Source organism: Nicotiana tabacum, chromosome 2 (assembly GCF_000715075.1).
Source record: "Nicotiana tabacum cultivar K326 chromosome 2, ASM71507v2, whole genome shotgun sequence".
In the NCBI taxonomy this organism is placed as follows: Eukaryota; Viridiplantae; Streptophyta; class Magnoliopsida; order Solanales; family Solanaceae; genus Nicotiana; species Nicotiana tabacum.
Window position 1 is genome coordinate 72987937 of NC_134081.1, and position 20528 is coordinate 73008464.

Sequence of the window (20528 nt, forward strand, 5' to 3'; positions counted from 1 at the left end):
AATATTATGATTAAGCATGATAAATCAAGAATATTTACCATACTGGATAGAAATTACGGAAAAAATAGAAGCTTTAGAACAACAACTAAAATTAACAATCAATACTTACTTAATAACAAAGGATATAGACCTTCTGATAAATATACAACAAGACATAACGGAAATATTAAAAATAAAACCGTTACAAACAGAATATTACAATAAAATATTTACAATATAAAAATAGTCATAAATACAACAAATCCACTAAAGACTAAACAAAAATATAATCTGAACCACTTTTAAAGAATGATAGAAAAATACAGAATAACTACTTACATGACAAAAAGAATGCTAGAAAAATATAAAATACTAGTCCTATATTTTATCAAAGAATTAAAACCTACTGACATAAAAATAGATATTTGGGAAAAAATACTTAAATACGAAAAAGAAGTAGAAGACCCACAAGACCCACAAAATACATACGATTTGGTAGAAGAATATTCAGACTTATGAAGATTTATGAACAAAAGCTAATCGGAGCTAAATCCGACCCACAAACCCAACAAAATGGTATCAGAGCCATTTAGATATGGTAATCTTTTATCCCATAATACTTTACTTCTGTCACTTCGTTCATAATTATTATTGTAATATGTTGGTATTGTTTGTTTGTATTTTCTTTCTTTTGATGTACTTGGTTTTTCGCTTATATCTCCGGCATATATTTCTGGATTTATTACGTTATTTGTTTTAGTTATCAGTTCTGTATATGTTTCACTTATTTCTGAATCTTCTGAACTTTCTGTATTCTGTTCATTTTCATTATTAGTTTCATTTATTTCTTCAAGTTTTACTTCTATGTCCTCTTTTAATTTTTCCCTAAATTTTTCTATTTCTTCCTTCAATCTTTCTTCTTGCTCTAATTCTTTTTTCTTTTCTCTTTCTCTCTGTTTGTTTTCATATAATTCTTTTAATATTGCTAATTCTTTTTCTAATTCCATTATCCGGGTGTTTTTGTTTTCTTCCACTTGCTGTAATTCTTTTTTAGCTTGTTGCCTAATTTTTTCAATTTCATTTTTCCTATCAATTTCTTCATTTTCTTTTATTATTCTTGTCATTGCTGTTAAACTATCTTCTAATCTTGCAGTTTCTTTTTCTAACATTAAATATATGTTTTCTCCTACTTTCTTATATCTTCTTCCTATATTTGAAGTTATTATTTTTATTTTTAATCCATCCAAATTTTCGTATGTTTTTTCGTCTACCGCAAATTCTTCTTTATTCATATTTTATGTTTAATCTTAAGTTGTAAGATATACTTATATTCTAGTTTTGACATTTTGTTTATTAATTTGTCCTTTTTCGTGGTTTTATATTCTTTATATAATTCCTGTAATTTTGTTATTGTTTTCTTTTCTTTTTTAGGATTTTTACTTGTTAATTTTTTATCAATTATAATTGGTATATTGTATTTATTTGTTATGGCTCTGATACCATATCTAAATGGCTCTGATTTCTTTTCCTTCTTCAACACTATATGTTCCTTTATAGTAATATTCTTTAAATGCACACGTATATTCGTCTATGTAACACATGTTACATATAGCTAGTTTGTTCATTAGATTTCTACTTACTGTTTTTTCTTTTTGTTGCTCTTCTATTTCTGTTGTCATACTACTAAATTCATTTCTTATAGCTAATTCATATTTTACTAATATGTCTATAGTTGTTGTAGCTGATTCACCATCGAATTTTTTATTACTTCTTAATGCTTTTATACTTTCATCATTTAGATTTTGTATCCATAATTTTACTGTTCCTATTATTGTCCTTTCTATATATCCTGGTGCTTCTGGAATTGGTATTTTATTATCTATTAATTGTTTTGATATATATCCTACCACCCATAGTTGTATTATTTTATTAACGTCTTCTACGCAATCTAAGTCCAAAAAGTTATATTGTTCATTTATTATTTTTGGTGTCCATTTTCTGTTTAATCTTTGACTTTGTATCCTTATGGATGAATTTGATTTTATAGAGCTAATTATGATTAAAAGAGCAAAATTACTCACTTAATTGATGCTTCAAAATATAAATGAATAACATGTGTCATCCTTTTAATTTAAACCTTTGTCACATAACTGTCATTCAATTAAATAAACGTACAAAAGATCTTAATATACAACACATTACAATTAAAATGTATAGATATAATTTGTAATCAAAGGAAGAAATTAAAAATAAAATAATTAATAAATCATAACTCATTTACATTTTAAATTATTTAAAATTATCCATAATATAATTTTCTTACATTATAATACTAACTTCTAGCATTAATTGGAAAAGAAAGTCAACAATCTTATGGTTGCTACAATCATTAGATGCGGAAAATGTTAGTAATCTGTATTCAAAAAATAAATTCTAGAAACCAAAACAACATAAGACAGAAATGTGGAAAAAGCAGAATTATATGTGAGCCCACTACAGTGTTTTCTTAAGGAACTTAATCCCCTCCTAGTACTCGAGGTTTAGGATTATTTTCTCATATGATAGACGGACAAACTCACTGGGTAGCGGTTCTTCAAACCCTAATGACCAACAAATGCAAATATCGGGAGCAAATCACTAGGAAATTTAGGTTGAGTGCAGCAGCAGCAGCAACATGCAGAGAGAGAGAGAGAGAGAGAGAGAGAGAGAGAGAGAGAGAGAGAGAGAGGAGAGAGCAGCGGCTGTTATGAAATAAATTAGCACAAACGACTCATATCCTAAGGGGGAGTTCCCCCACACAAAGTTAGGCTAGATACTTACCTCAAAGAAGTCAAATCAATACACTAATATGACCCTCTCATTTGAAACAAATCTCTGGACGACTCAAATCTAACCATAATAACTTAATATCATAAATAAAACCCATAAGAAATAATTTTGGATAATAAAGCTTCGATCTTTAATGAAAACTAAAAAGGCAATCCGAAAAGTCAACCTCGGTCCTGCACCTCGGAACCCGACAAAATTCATAAAATCCGAACACCCATTATGATACGAGTCCAACCATACCAAAATTATCCTATTCCGACATTAAACCGGCCTTCAAATCCTCATTTTACATTTTTGAATGTTTTCACAAAAATTCTTATTTTCTCCAATTCAAATCACTAATTTAATGATAAAAATAAAGATGGAATCATAAAATATAATCAAATCCGGGTAAAGAACACTTACCCCAATCTAACGTGTGAAAATCCTCTCCAAAATAGCCCAAATCTGAGCTCTCTAACCCAAAAAGTGATAAAATATCAAAAGCCCTCGAAATAGAGTACTTTATATTCTGCCCAGTGATTTACTCATTGTGATCACAGAACATCACTCGCGATCGCGGAGACAAAATGATAACAGCTGACCAAACCTTCTTTGCAAACGCAACACACAAACTCCATCTCACTACGCGAACGTGGTTTCAACCACGCGAACGTGGTTTCAACCACGCGATCGCGGTTTCAACCATGCGATCGCGGACGACAAAGGCCTGATGCCCCTTCCAGCTCCCCTATACGTGATCGCATAACCCAGATCGCGAATACGACAACATAAGTCCCTCAAGCTTCGTGAACGCGGTCACCTCTTCGCGAACACAGTCGCCTCTTCGCGACCGTGAAGAACAAGATACCTGAGTCCACCATAACACTACGCGAACGCGAAAGAACAGGCATGAACGCGGTGAAGAACACCGGGTAACAGAAATCAGCAGTCCAAAAATAGAAGGAAATGGCCCGTAGCCTATCCGGAATACACCAGAGGCCCCCAGGACCTAATGCAATCATACCAACCAGTTCTATAACACAACGCGAACCTGCTCTAGGCCTCAAATCATATCGAACAACATTAAAACTATGAATCGCACCTCAAATCGAACTTAATGAACTTATGAACTTTCAACTTCTACAACTCGCGCCGAATCATATCAAATCAACCCGAAATGACGTCAAATTTTGCATGCAAGTCCCAAATGACACAACAGAGATATACTAACTCCCAGAATCAAAACCCAAACCGATATTAACAAAGTCAACTCCCGGTCAAACCTCTTAACCTTCCAAACCTTCAACTTTCCAACTTTCGCCAAAATGCATCAAATCAACCTACAGGCCTCCAAATCTAAATCCAGGCGTACACTGAAGTCCAAAATCACCATACGAAGCTATTGGAATCATCAAAACACTATTCTGGAGTCGTCTTCACAAAAGTCAAACTCCAGTTAACTCTTTTTACTTAAGCTTCTAAAACAAGAATTATTCTTCCAAATCAATTCCGAATCATCCGAAAACCAAACTCGACCACACACGTAAGTCATAATACACAATACGAAGCTACTCGAGACCTTAAGCCACCAAACGGGATGCTAATTCTCAAAATGACCGGTTGGGTTGTTACAAAAATTAATCAATCAATCCGATCATTTGACCGAATTTGAATCTGAAACCGAAACCGAGCAAGCGACGACTATGGCGGAATGAGGCTTGACTTCTTCTCAAATCCTTTAGATATAGAAGTAGCGCATTCGTATATATACCCAACAAATGTCTTTTCCTCCTAAAAATGGAACAATATTCCTTTGCAGAGGAGAAAATTTCAATTTTTTTCATTCCCTCCATTTCCCTTTCAACTATTTTGAGCTACTTTTAAGCTTAAACCCCAACAATCTCCTACATGAATGGGAAATGTCTATATAATAGAAATAGGCATGAAAAGCTGTGTCATTCACAAGTAATGATTAATTACATCTGGATAAGTAGGTTTTTCTTTGAACATTTCATAGTGAACTTATATCGGTAGATTTGATATTTTTTGAACCGTCAAACTTTGATGTATATCTAGAAAATCGTAGGTCACTGATCCACATCCAATCCGCACTCAATAGTGAATGAAAACAGTCATTGGAAGAATAGTATCCAACAAAAGTCGAGATCAATTTCCACAGGGAATTTAATTACACTTGATGAGAGAAAATGAAATAACTAAATTGCGCTTCCAAACAAGGGATTTTGTTTTCTACTTCTAAATTAACACTAACAATTATAAACTAATGATAAGAAACTAGAAAGTGAGTGATTGTTTTTGTTGTTTTTACCAAATGGTTAAAAGGCCTAGGGATGTGACCTTCACCTAGGTGTTCGCCAAATGGGTCAAGTACATTAACACTTATTTTATTGATCGGGGTGTATTATAGCTCTCAACTCTAAGTCACCCACTTAATACCTCTCGATCATAGAGTGATTTCGCCCAAGTTGGCTTTCTCAAGCCCAAATGGGTATCAAGCTAAATAGTTGATATGAGCTCAAATCGGATTTTTCCTATCTCTAGTTCAAACCCTTTAATTAGGCTAATCAGATCCTTAATTATCCCAATTTCTTGTTAGCCATGTTTTTTCTAGACTAGATCCCACTTTCTCAAGTAAAGACCATGTCAAAAAGGCATGAATCAATGTTTGCAACCACTAATTCTAAAACTAAAGCATAAATAAAGCTAAATAATCAATACCCAATCATAAACAAGAGTTAAATTAAATACCCATAAGGTTTACACACTAGGGTATGGTCACAACCCTAGTAAAAATCTAGCTACTCATAGTAAAAAATAAAGAAAACAAAGAAGAAATACTAATTAAACTCATAATATAAAATTAAAATGATAAACTATGTTGTTTTTATCCTAAAATGATCACAAATTTCCCAAAATAGAAAATTACAACAGCTACAACTACTTGAACTTCAAAACTCCTAAAAATGTGATTCTCGTCTATTTATAGTGGCCCAAAATTCACTAACAAAAATGCCCCTCGGGAGGTTCTGCAGCCGCACAATTCTATGTACGGTTCGCACATTTCTTGGTCTTGCAAGGAACTGGATTCTACAGCTGCACAATTTAGCCTGCTGCTGCAATGCAGCTTCTGCGACGGCACAATTCTTGTGCGGTCCTCACTTCAGGCAAGGCTTCAGTCTTGGTCATTTGCACACTCTTTGAACTTTTTGTCAGTGCGGACCATGTTCCGTGGCTGCACAATTCATGTGCGATCTGTAGATCTGCTTAAAGTCTACTAGGATTCTTCACCAGTTCTGCGGCCGTAGAGGGGATTCTGCGGTCCGCACTTGCTTCTGCAGCCGCAGAAATACCTCTGCGGACCGCACTTCTTGTGTGTTGCGCCCCCTCTTGCCTTGTTAGTCAGAACACTCCTCTTTGAGTAGGATTTCTTCGTAAGAGCCCAAATTTCCAACATTCCTGCAATTTGCAGACTTTCATTAGTTTTGGGAGCGTAAATCAATACTTTCGGACTAAAACAAAAGTAAAAAGGTACTAATAAGTGGTCAAAATCCACACTTATCAACTCCCCCAAACTTAAGTCTTTGCTTGTCCACAAGCAAATAGATTAGTTCCCACCTCCTCAAAGGTAAAGGTCATTTCAGAGATTCAATGGCTATCCATTCATACTCAGTTAGGACCAACAATTACCCACACTACTCATGCATTATCAACAAGGTGACAAGTCAAATATTCGTACACATATAGTTCTAATGTGACATTTGAGCTTCAAGAATTGACTTTATTCATCAAGGACTCTTGTGGTATCATGTAGGTCATGGTGGACTCCAAATTTCCTCCTCTACCTTCCATTTGCCAAGCTCACTTAAAAATTTAGCACTCAATCTTAAGATTCATGAAAGGTTCACTCTTATCTCACAAGAGAATGTCACCAGTACGGCTTCAAGTACCATAGGCTTGCCCCTTATGTTGATCACCACTAATGTAAGCTCACTCGATTCGAAATCAAGTAGCACTTCTTTCGGTTTGTAATGAAGGCTTTTGGATTAGGGTAGGATACCGTATGGGTAAGTGGTTATACCTTTCCTTAAGCACTCCAAATTTTTATTTCACGGCTCACAATTACCAACTCTTAGAGGCATTTTCCTTTTTTGGGGGGCTAGAGAGACTTGACATCACTCTTTCTTGTTCATTTCATTATTTTTCTCCCTTTGATGGTCATGTTAGGGATAATTACCTCTTTTTGAATCCATCAACCCTTCCACTTTTTCTCTTTTTTGCATTTTTCTTTTTGTTCTTTTTCTTTTCTTGCCTTCTCTTTTCATAGAGATCATTTCTTTTCTCTTTTTGTGCCTTGATACCTTTTTCAAATTCCTCATCTCTCCCCAAACTTATTCTTTATACCACTTATTTCACAAGAGTGTTAAGGAAAGTCCAGGTGCCAAGAGAGGATCACAACAAAATAGGTAAAGGCTTATAACATGGTTATCAAATCAGAAAGCCTAGAGGCTCAAAGGGGGTTGACTAGGGATAATGACATTGGTTGGCAATAGAAATCTCAAACGGGCCAAGAAAAGCTTACATCATTTCTCAAACCAAGCAAAACTTAGAATTTCGCCTTGAAGTACATTCGGGGCAAGTTCTAAACCATTTGCATGGATACCTGGACTAGCAACAATTCACCTCACCCCTCACGCAACTAAGTCATAAAAGAGGAAAGACTCGAGATCCTACAATCACCACATTCAAGTTTAAAGACCACTATGGTCCAATAAACCACTTGATGATTGCCAAAGTCAACTCAAGAGTTTCAAAGTCACTAACTAGATCTATTTCTTTCAAAAACCTTGTCTCTAACCATAAGCACGTAGTTAAATATGTTGGTACCAAATGAAACATGATTAACTCTTCGAGAATGACTTGATTAGGCCTTTTTATTCATTACTACTACTATTGTTATTACCTAAACACAAAAAACGAACTCATTCCCTTAAGAAGGTTGTCACGCCATCCATCCTTGGGACGAGTCACCCGGTTCACACAAAAACTATCTTTGGAATGAATTGTGGCGTTAAGAAAACCAAAGGCTTATTATATACGAAAGCATAAAAAGAGGCTACTTAACAAAACAGAACTAAAGTGGAAAAATAAAGAAGCTAATGAATAATAACTACTAAAGATAGATAACTACAAATAAGAAAAGAAATAGAATCATCAAATTATTACTGTCCAAATGTATCCAAAATGTGTCAATGTATCAAATAAACTTCACCCACCCCCACCCCCACCCCCCGAATAAAAGTAAACATCGTCCCCAATGCTTAGCAAAATAAGAGTGAAAGAATAGAGGGTGAAGAAAACTCCCTAAGGATCCTTGGGCATCGCAGTGTCCCCAGCAATATCATCTCCCTCAGGATCAGCCTACTGTATCTCATCATCGTCAAATCTAGGCGTGGCGGGAGTGGTGAACATCTCACGCACTGCCTCAACAGTATCGGCAGCAAGGTCCGGCTCCTCAGACTGGCCAGTTGGTGCTATCGGAGTAGATGGTGCTGATAGATCTGGGGCGGACTGGTGCGGGTCAAGTAGCATATCAGAAGGTAGGTCACCGGCTGTAGCAAGTCTCACCACCTCCTCTTTGAGCTTGTCAACTGATTTATTTCTTGCCTGGGACATCCTCATCTTCTTCACTTCCTTTCCCAACTCCTCAATAACTGACCCGTGCTGCACCAAAGTGTCCATGATCGTCTTCTGGTTCTCCAGAATCTTCTTGAGCATCTCATCAATGTTAGAGGGGGGCTGTGGTGCCTGTGTAATGGATTGCGCTGCAACATTACTAGATAAGTTAGACAACTTTGAAGTAGCTATCTGCATCCAGTTATTGAGACTCGCCAATGTTTGGGAGACTCGCAGCGCAGATAATGGAGTTGTGGGCATGGGCACTGGCCTCAGAGCTAGAGCAAGGGCTGCCCTAGGGATTGTGGTAGGAGTTGAGGATGATGGAGGAGGCATAGCAGCAACACTGGAAGAGGGCTCAGCAGAGGTGGATGGAAGGTTCTCTGTCTCAGTAACTACCACTGCTGGCTTATCAGACTGGCATGTGGTGGTAGAAGGCTGAATTTTCTTCTTTCGATTGGTCTCATCCATCAGTGAATACCAGACAAATGGCTTCTTCGGCTTCACCTTGGTGTCAAAAGATCTCGGCTCTACCTTTGCATCGGTGAGGTACTCTATGATAGTGTTGGGATAAGGGTAGGCCGAGCTAGCCTACCGTGCTATCAAGGAAATGTTGGCCGACATCACAACACCCATATTAATTGGGTACCTGGCCATGATGGAAGTCACAAGAACAACCTGAGGAATAGAAAGATGAGTCTCATTCTGGCTTGGATCCAGTCTGCTACAAATAAAGGTCTACCACCCCTTCGCCTCGAAGCTCAATGTGTTCCACTGAATGGGAACCCCAGTAGTAATCCATGGTGGTGGTGGCCCTGGTGGTGCTAATATCTCAGCCAGCCAAGTTCGGACTTCTTCCTTCATTTCATATTTCTCCAGATACTCCTTTGGCTCCACGTCCTCAAATCCCAAGTACGTTTTTAGCGTATGCTGATCAAACCTCGCCCTGAGGTTGCGTACTTTGGTCACCTTCGTCCCCTTCTTTATGTGAGCAACATTAGCATAGAACTCTCGGATGAGGTATTCCTTGGCATCCTCAACTCTCTCAGTGAACCACATCCAACCCTTTCGTGCTCTGAACTGCCTCAAGATCGTCGAGTTGTATTTCTCCAAATCTTTCAATAGGAACTGTCTCTCAACAGTCAAAGACCCCACTGGCCACCACATACAAAAATCAGTGAAGGCCACCAAGCTGACAAACTGATCCTCCCAAACCTCCTTCTTCTTTGATCTCTCCACACATGTGGCTGTACCATCTCCCCCTCTACCATTATCGGGGATCTCTTATATAGTCTGTGCCTCTGTGTGTGGTGTAGCTGATGGCTCAGAGGCCTGGCTAGCACTCTCCAACCCCTCGGAGGAGCTGTGTGATGAAGAAGGCTCATCCCTGAGCTGGTATCTCCCATGTGGTCTCGACTGTGTTGATGTCTGCTCCTCCTGTACAGAGACTGAGTTTCCCTCTGACACTTCCCTAGACAAGACATAGGAACTAGACTCGGAGAGGTCTGCACCTCTCCCTCTGCTAGATGTGGCTTTCTTTCTGATGGTCTTAGACTGGCCAAGGGGCAAGGTACCTCAACCTTGACCCCTAGAAGATTCACCCCTTCCCTTTGTAGTGTCGCCTCGGCCTCTCGATCGAACCATTGTTTGTATCAAAGCAAAGGAAATTCTTAGTTCCAATTCATTATTCAACATATTCAGGACTTATACAGGAATGGGAGGAACAATTGGACACAGTGCGGTTGTGAGTATAACACAGGACTGCAGGTAATGGGTTCTGCGGTCCGCACATTTTTTATGTGCGGCCGCAGAAAGGTACTGCGGTCCGCAAAATTTGCAATTGTGGCCGCACTTCAGACTCTTAAGTTGCAGAGTCTTTGAAGACAATACGATGGTCGATCTGCGGATGCAAGAGAAATTTGCGATCCGCACATTTTAAACTGTGGCCGCAGATTACTGCTTCACTGAGTTGCCAAAATTCCTAATCTGCAGACCGCACAAATTCAAGTGCGGCCGCAGATTTCAAAAGTCACGTACAATCACTTTTTTTTTCTACTTAGATTTTTTAATTTTTTGCACAAATAGACATGGCAGCATGGTAAAAACATGAAATTTCACTAACCCAAACCCATTAGAGCATGTATTATGATTACCTAGTTCAGATCTACCCCACATGGACATATAGTTGAACTCTAATAGCATATGGCTTAAAAAGAACTAAAAATCTAAAATTAAACTAACACAAACATTTAACATGAAATTGAAGCATACCAGATAGAGTGAGTGCAATAGGTGAATAATCACAGGTGGTTATGCGTGAGGACAGTTAAAATCTCTCAAGAAAATCAATAGAGCAACAGTGTTTGTTCAGAGAGGGAAAAGTGTAAAATGATCTCTATTCCTTTATTTATACCAATTGTTTGAGAAGAGGGAAAAGGCAAGTGCGACCGTACATTTTCATGTGCAGTCCGCACTCTGTCACCTGAGTTGAAAGTTTTAGATCTCAATATGTGGTCTGCACAAGGTGCGGTCGTAGATCAGCCTCCGCATTGACAAGCTCAAATTTCAGAGAGTTAGCATTTTGACACTTTTTCAATATTCCAACTGTGCGGTCTGCATGAGAAATGTGCGGCCGCAATGCTCTTCTTCCGTGGCACATAGAAATGTGCGACCCGCACAATTTTGAACACTTAGCCATATTTTTGTCCACCTTTCTTGTAAATCACACTATCCCTGTAGCACACTTCAAATCAAGTTAGAACACAAATAACACCTAACTACAAAAGGAAAAGGAAAAGAACATGGGTTGTCTCCCAAGAAGCGCATGATTTAATGTCTCGGCACGACACAAAATATCCTCAAGTGAAGTGAATGACCGCCACCACATGGTTGTCTCCAACCTTGCCCAAGTAGTGCTTCATTTGGTGACCATTGACTCGGAATACTTCATTGTTATTGTTCTTCAAGTCCAATACACCAAACGGTGTCACACCAACAATTTCAAATGGACCACTCCACTTGGATTTTAGCTTCCCGGGAAACATTCTCAACCATGAGTTAAACAACAATACAAGATCGCCCACCTTGAACTCTTTGTTCCAAATGTATTTATCATGAAGATATTTCATATTTTCTTTGTACAAGGACAAACTCGCATAAGCATGGTACTGGAACTCATCCAATTCATTCGAATTTGCAACCCTCAAGTTAGCGGCTACATCCCAATCAAGGTTCAACTTCTTTAGAGCCCACATTGCCTTGTGCTCTAGTTCCACCGGAAGATGACAAGCTTTTATTAACACCAACCGGTATGGCGACATTCTAATAGGTGTTTTATAAGCCGTCCGATAAGCCCATAATGCATCATCAAGCTTCTTGGACCAATCCGTCCGATTAGCATTCACCGTTTTAGACAAGATATTCTTTATCTCCCAGTTGGAGACTTCCACTTGCCCACTAGCTTGTGGGTGATAGGCAATCATAACTTTGTGAGTAACACCATACTTGCTAAGTAAAGTGTCAAAAGCCTTGTTGCAAAAGTTTGACCCCCATCGCTTATAATTGTACGTGGAGTACCAAACCTTGTGAAAATATTCTTCTTCAAGAAAGCCACTACACTTCTTGCCTCATTGTTGGGTAAAGTGATGGCCTTAACCCATTTGGACACATAATCCACTGCGACCAAGATGTAGGTGTTTCCATGAAAATAGCCATCATACACCTTTGAAAAGTCATCGGTGCATTGCACAAACCAAATGGCATCAGCTTGAAAGCAAAAGTACCATAGGGACATGTAAAGGTTGTTTTCTCTTGATCTTCCGGAGCAATGAGAATTTTGTTGTAGCCTGAGTACCCATCAAGAAAACAATAGAAAGAACGACCGGCCAATCTATTGAGCATTTGGTCTAAGAAAGGAAGTGGAAAGCAATACTTCCTTGTGACTTTGTTGAGCTTGCGATAATCCATACACACCCTCCAACCGGTCACTGTTCTTGTAGGAATTAGTTCATTCTTGTCATTGGTGACCACCGTCATGCCCCCCCCTTCTTTGGGACACATTGAATCGGAGAAGACCATGAACTATTGAAGATAGGGTAGACAACCCCGGCATCCAACCACTTGATAATCTCTTTCTTGACAATTTCTTGCATAGCCTCAATGAGTCTTCTTTGATGTTCAATAGATGGTTTAGCGACATCCTCCAACTTGATCTTATGCATGAAAAAAGTGGGGCTTATACCCCGAATATCTGCCAAGGTCCACCCAATAGCCTTCTTGCTCTTTTGTAGCACCGCCAATGTGGAATCTACCTGCAAGTTAGTCAAACAACAACAACAACAACAACCCAGTAAAATCCCACTAGTGGGGTCTGGGGAGAGTAGTGTGTACGCAGACCTTACCCCTACCCCGGGGTAGAGAGGCTATTTCTGATAGACCCTCAGCTCCCTCCCTCCAAGAACTCCCCCTTGCTCTTGGGGTGACTCGAACTCGCAACCTCTTGGTTGAAAGTGGAGGGTGCTCACCACTAGAGCAACTCACTCTTGTAAAGTTAGTCAAATCAGAGGAAAGAATAATCGGTAAAGTAGAACAAGGGCCAAGAAATTCATACCGAAGATGTGGAGGTAATGGCTTCAACTCCAAGGTAGGTAGATCTTCAATAGAAGGCTTTGTAGGAGGAGTCTTCCTATATTCAAGATCCAAGGACAATTTCCGGGGTATATAGTTGTACGACCCCATTCCATTCAAAGAGTTCACACACTGCATGAAGCCATCCATCTCGTCATCATCGAAATTGAGCAAGACGGCCTCCAACATATCATCAACATTGATTGTAGCACTTGTATCATCAACAATGACATCAGTTATCAAATCCACAAAAGAACACACCTCATTGCTATTTGGTTTCTGCATGGACTTACACACATGGAATACCACTTTTACATCACCTGCCCGGAAAGTGAGTTCTCTGGCTTCAACATCACAAAGAGCCTTACCCGTAGTAAGGAATGGTCTCCCAAGAATAATTGGAACCTCATAATTAGCCTCACAGTCTAGAATGACAAAATTCACTAGAAGAATGAATTTATCAACCTGAACCAAAACATCTTCAATCATACCCATTGACCTTTTCATGGTACGATCGGCCATTTGCAATATCATAGAGGTGGGTCTTGGTTTCCCAATCCCCAAAGTCTTGAAAATTAAATAGGGTATCAAATTTATACTTTCCCCAAGGTCATAAAGAGCTTTTGCAAACTCGACACTTCCAATTGTACAAGCAATCGTGAAAGAACCGGGATCCTCCAACTTTAGAGACATTTAATGAACAATTGCACTCACTTGATGAGTGACTTTGATGGTCTCACAATTCATTTACCACTTCTTTGTCACAAGATCTTTCATAAACTTTGCATAACCGGGCATTTGTTCCAAAGCTTCGACCAATGGCACATTGATTGAAAGACTCTTCGTCATTTAAATGAATTTCTTGAATTGATTCTCACTATTTTGCTTGGCAAGTCTTTGAGGGTATGGAGGTGGAGGCTTAGGCAATGGTGCCTTATACTTTTGCACTATCGGATCCAGTATGTCAATAATGTGTTCCCTAGATGAGTTCACCTCCTATTGAGTCTCTTCCACACCATCATCAATATCAATCCGAACTTCCCCATTAGGTTGAACAACATTGTTCGGGATCTCTTCTTCTTGCATCACTTGATCATCATTAATAAGTCTTCTTCCACTTGAGGTGGGTGCATTCTCCCCTCTTCCACTTCTTGTGATAACCAACATGGCATGCCCCATATTATTACCAGCCTTCGGGTTTACCACCGTATCACTTGGTAATGCCCCCTTAGGACCAGAATTTAAAGCTTGATAGATTTGCCCATTTGAACTTCTAGGTTACGGATTGATGTGTTGTGTGAGGCAAGTTGGGCATTCGAATCGGTATTCTTTTCCATCATTTGCTTGAACATACTTTCAATATGTCCCATCTCATTGTTTGAAGAACTTGAACCTTGGAAAGGATAAGGAGGTGGGTTGCTCGGTTGTTGATACATTGGGGGCCTTTGAAAGGCCGACCCCCGGTTGCCTTGATTGTTACTCCATCCACCTTGATTGTTGCCTCCCCAATTTCATTGGGTGTTTCCACTTCAATTTTTTTGATTGTTGTTGTTATTCCAATTCCCTTGATTGTTTAGAATTCCAATTGCCATGATTGTTTTGTGGTCTCCATTGTTGTTGGTTTGGGCCTTGGAGGTTGCTTATTTGCCCTTAAAAATTGTTCACATATTGCACTTCCTCCTCTTGTTCATTATAAGAATCTTCTTGCTCAAAACCACCATCATCTTCCACATAGTTCTCCACTTGAGTTTACACTTATGGACCCTTGGTCCTCCTCTTGTTCACCAACACATTCACTCCCTCCATAGAATTAACTTGCTTAGGAGCTTGCACTTGATTTAGTTGGGCCTTTGCTAGTTGAGTCATGGTAGTGGTCAATTCGGAAATGACTTGCCCATGGTCTTGCAATTATTTATGAAGGTGGATCATATTCCGATCATCTTGTGGAACATTGGCCCGGGACTGCCAAGCTGACGACGTTTCTGCCATCTCATCCAAGATTTCACACGCCTTCGCATAAGGCGTAGTCATAAAATTCTCACCGGCTAGTTGATCCACTACACATTGGTTGGTTGTGTTAATCCCAAGATAAAAGATTTGTTGAATCATGTTTTCCATCATATCGTTGTTGGGACATTCCTTAACCATTATTCTATAGTGCTACCATATCTCATGTAGAGGTTAATTCGGCTCTTGCTTGAATGCCAAGATCTCATCTCGAAGTGTAGCCATGTGCCCAGGATAGAAAACCTTAGCAATGAAATTTTCACCCAACTCATCCCAAGTGTGAATTTAATGGTTCGGCTATCGGTACAACCAATCTAAAGCTTTCCCCCATAGAGAGAACGGAAAAAGCCTTAGCATCATTGCATCCCCGGAAACATTAGTTTGCTTGCTCCCCAACATGTATCCACAAAGCCCTTAAAATGTTTATAAGCATTTTGAGTTGGAGCACCGATAAAGAAACCATGTTGTTTAAGCAAAGTGAGCATCACATTGGTGATTTGGAAGTTGCCCGCCCTAATACGGGGAGGGACTATTGCACTAGCATAACCTTTGTTGGGCAATATCCGGTGTGGAGACGCTCGTGGTGGAGGTGGTGATGGAACAGGCACGTTGTCATATGGTACTCGGCCTCTCCGATTAGCTTGAGGCTCAAGAGTTACCTCCTCTACTTGTTCCTCCTCGCCGTCCAATTTCCCTTAAGGCAAATTTTCGAGATCGTTATTCGTCATGTTTGTAACTAGAATTTCTTAAACAAGTTAGTAACACATAAGGAAAAGAAGATATTCCAAAAATACACTCAAATATATAGCTAACACCATTTTAACTCCCCATCAATTGTGCCAAAATTGTATCCACGTCCAATCCACACTAGTGAGTGGAAACGGTCGTTGGAAGAATAGTACCCAACAAGAGTCGGGGTCGATTTCCACAGGGAGTTTAATATGGGTGTTAGCGTATACACTTGATGAGAGCAAATAAAATAACTAAATTACGCTTCCAAACAAGGGATTTTGTTTTCTACTTCTAAATTAACACTAACAATTATAAACAAATGATAAGAAACTAGAAAGCGAGTGATTGTTTTTGTTATTTTTACCAAATGGTTAAAAGGCCTAGGGATGTGACCTTCACCTAGGTGTTCGCCTAATGGGTTAAGTACGTTAACACTTGTTTTATTGATCGGGGTGTATTATAGCTCTCAAATCTAAGTTACCTACTCAATACCTCTCGATCATAAAGTGATTTTGTCCAATTTGGCTTTCTCAAGCCCAAATGGGTATCAAGCTAAATAGTTGATATGAGCTCAAGTCAGATTTCTCCTATCTCTAGTTCAAACCCTTTAGTTAGGCTAATCAAATCCTTAATTAGCCCAATTTCTTGTTAGCCAAGTTTTCCTAGGCTAGGTCCCTCTTTCTCAAGTAAAGACCAAGTCAAAAAGGCATGAATCAATGTTTGCAACCATTAATTCTAAAATTAAAGCATAAACAAGGCTAAATAATCAAACCCAATCATAAACAAGCATTAAATTAAATACCCATAAGGTTTACATACTAGGGTTGGGTCACAACCCTAGTAGAAATCTAGCTACTCGTAGTAGAAAATGAAGAAAACAAAGAAGAAATACTAATTAAACTCATAATATAAAATTAAAATGATAAACTATGATGTTTTTATCCCAAATTGATCAAAAATTTCCTAAAATGGAAAATTACAATGGCTATAGCTGCTTGAACTTGAAAACTTGACCTAAAAGTGTGATTATCGTCTATTTATAGTCACCCAAAATTTGCTGACTAAAATGCCCCTCGGGAGGTTCTGCAGCCGAACAATTCCTTGTGCGGTCCGCACATTTCTTGATCTTGCAAGGAACTTGATTCTGCAGCCGCATAATTTGGTCTGCGGCTGCACAATTCTTTTGCAGTCTGCACTTCAGGCAAGGCTTCAGTCTTGGTCATTTGCACACTCTCTGAACTTTTTGAATTCTTGTCAATGCAGACCATGTTCTGCGGCCGCACAATTCATGTGCGGTCCGCACATCTTCTTAAAGTTTGCTAGGCTTCCTCACTTGTTCTAACAAGGCTTAAAGTTTGTCGTCCGCACTTGCTTATGCGGCCGCAGAAATACCTCTGTGGACCACACTTCTTGTGTGATGTGCCCCTTCTTGCCTTGTGAGTCTGAATACTCCTTTTTGAGTCGGATTTCTTCATAAGAGCCCAAATTTCTAACATTCCTGCAATTTGCACACTTGCATTTGTTTTGGGAAAATAAATCAATACTTTCGGAATAAAACAAAAGTAAAAAGGTACCAATAAGTGGTCAAAATCTACACTTATCAGTCACATAATCAACTCTTAACCGTATTTGATTTTCATTGTTGTGTTCGTTTCAGCCATAAACACTACTTGGTTTCATAAGTGTATAGAAAACTGACCTTAAAAAATTCTCCTTGAAGCGGCTAACTTCACACTTGCATAGGTGATTCCAAAATATGCCATCCCATAGATACACTATTTGATATTCCTATATCAAACATAGAAACCATTAAAAATCCTTAACGCATTATCCTTAGTACTGAGCATTGTCTTAGCACGACAATAGACTAAATTATTGTATTCTATAATTTTAAAACATCATTAACGAATTTGTTTCATCTCCTTGAACCTAGATCTTGGGATCTCCAGTCTTCTAGACAGAGTTACCGCCACAATGACTTGTCCTCGGCCATAGCTCCATTCCCATCGATGATATTTCAACTACCTCTCTAGTTATGCCTTTTGTAAGTGAATCTGATATATTATCGCTTGACCTCATGTAGCTAATCGTGATAATTTCCCTAGAGAGTAGTTTTCTAACCGTTTTATGTCTTCATACTATAGGATGAGATTTTTTGTTATACATAACACTCCCAGCCCTTCTAATTACCACTTGAGTATCAGAATATATGCATATTGGTGCCAACGGCTTGGGCCTAAATGGAATATCTTCCAAAATATTTCTGAGCCATTCAGCTTCTTCACCGACTTTATCTAAGGCTATAAACTCAGCCTCCATTGTAGAGGGGGAAATACAAGTTTGTTTGGATGATTTTCAAGATACCACTCCTCCACCAATAGTGAATATATATATCCAATTGTGAATGTAGAATCAGTTGAACCGGTGATCCAATTTCCATCACAATATCCCTCAATCACCACGGAATACTTACTGTAGTTCAAAAGAAAGTCTTGGATATTGTTTTGAATATCCCAAAACTCGTTTCATTGCCATCCAATGAGATTGGCCTGGATTATTCTTGTATCGATTCAATTTAATTATAGCACAAGCTATATCTAGTCGTGTACAATTCATGATACACGTTAAACATCCCAACACATGAGCATAATGTAATTGCGGTATGCTTTGACCTTTATTCTTTGCCGTGCAAGATTCACATTAGTTGGAGTCTTTGCAACTTTAAAATCTAAGTGTTTGAACTTATCCAGTACCATTTTAATATAATGATATTGTGATAATGCCAAATGTTGAAGAGTCTTGTGGATCTTAATATCTAAAATTAAATCAGCAACTCCCAAGTTTTTCATATCAAACTTCCTAGTTAACATTCGCTTAGTCACATTTATGTTGGAAATGTCATTACTCATTATCCGCATATTATTCACTTATAAACAAACAATGACTATGTGATTTGGAGCATGCTTAGTATAGAAATTTATCACATTCATTAATCTTAAAATCATTTGGCAACATTGTATGGTCAAATTTCGTATGCCATTATTTGGGTGCTTATTTTAGTCCGCAAAGTGACTTAACAAGTCTACGTACCTTCTTCTCTTTGCCTGAAATCACAAACCCTTCGGACTGTTCCATATAAATTTCTTCCTCAAAATATTCATTTAAGAAGGTCGTCTTAACATTCATTTAATGAATTTTAACACGATATACTGCAGCTAATACTACTAATGTCAGTATGGATGTAATTTTTGTAACATGTGAGAATGTGTCAAAATAGTTAAGGCCTTCTCGATGTCTATAACTTTTGACAATAAGTCTTGTTTTATACTTGTCAATAGTTCCATAATCATTCATTTTCCTTTTAAAAATCTATTTAGAACCTAATGGTTTATTCTCGAGAGGAAGATCAACCAACTCTCATGTATGGTTGTTCAATTTGGATTTTATTTTACTATTGATTGCCTCTTTCAGAAAAGGTAATTCCGAATAAGATATATAGCATGTTTGGCCAAGCTTCTAAAATTTGCTTATTTGGAGAAGTGCTTTTTTCAAAAGTGCTTTTCAAAAAAGTATTTTTGGTGAGAATCGGTTGGTGTTTGGCTAATTAATTTGAAAAGCATTTTTGAGCAGTAATTAGTGTTTGGCCAAGCTTTTGAAAACTTCTTCTAAGTGTATTTTTCTCAAAAGTGCTTCTCAGAAAAGTGCTTTTGGAGAGAAGCTATATTTTTCTGCTTCTCAAAAATTGTTTCTGCTTCTCCTCAAAAATATTTTTTTTCCTTCTAAAAGCTTGGCCAAACACCTCAAATTTTGGCCAAAATCACTTTTGGCCCAAAACAAAAAGCACTTTTGGACCAAAAATAAGCTTGGCCAAACAGGTTAATAGCTTCTTTAAAATTTTCAGGCTCATTTTCCCATAAAAAAGTCACAAAATATGGTCCAAATAAAATAGACGCTATTTGTTGTTTACCGCGTCTTGGATCCTCCTCATTATATTTACTTTCTTTTGTTCCTTCCCGGTGTCGTTTGGATTCTTCACCAATCAACTCACATTCCTTTTTATAGGGACATATATTTTTAAATAATTCAGTATTATCTGATTCTGTCACCGTATTATTATGAATATCGAGATTTTCTGATTTATGAACAAGAAATTGATATGCTTTACTATTGGTTGCATATCCTATGAAAACAAAATCAACGACTTTCGATCCTACCTTTACCCTTTTGGGTTTAGGAATTTGTACTTTTGCCAAACGTTGTGATGACCCGATATGTTGTTTTGAACACTAGCTCCTTTTTCTATGTTTCGAGACCTCCCGTAGCTCTATTTGATGAGTTATGACTTGTGTGAATGGTCTGTGTCGCTTTTCGGAAAGTTGTTATGTGAAATTTTAAAGAAAATGTGATTTTTGACTTAAAATGAGGCTAGAGTTGACCACAGTCAATATTTTTGGTAAACGACCCCGGATCGGTATTTTGACGATTCCAGTAGGTTTGTAGGATATTTTTGGTCTTGTATGCATGTTCGGTAGGGACGCTTTTGCGATGTGACTGTCGCAAATGCGAGTATGTTTGGGCTGGGAAACCTACACAAATGCGAAGGAGGTATCGCTTTTGCGAGTTGGGGGCCTTTCGCAAATATGATGTTTTTTTCTCAAATGCGACTTCTACATGCTAGG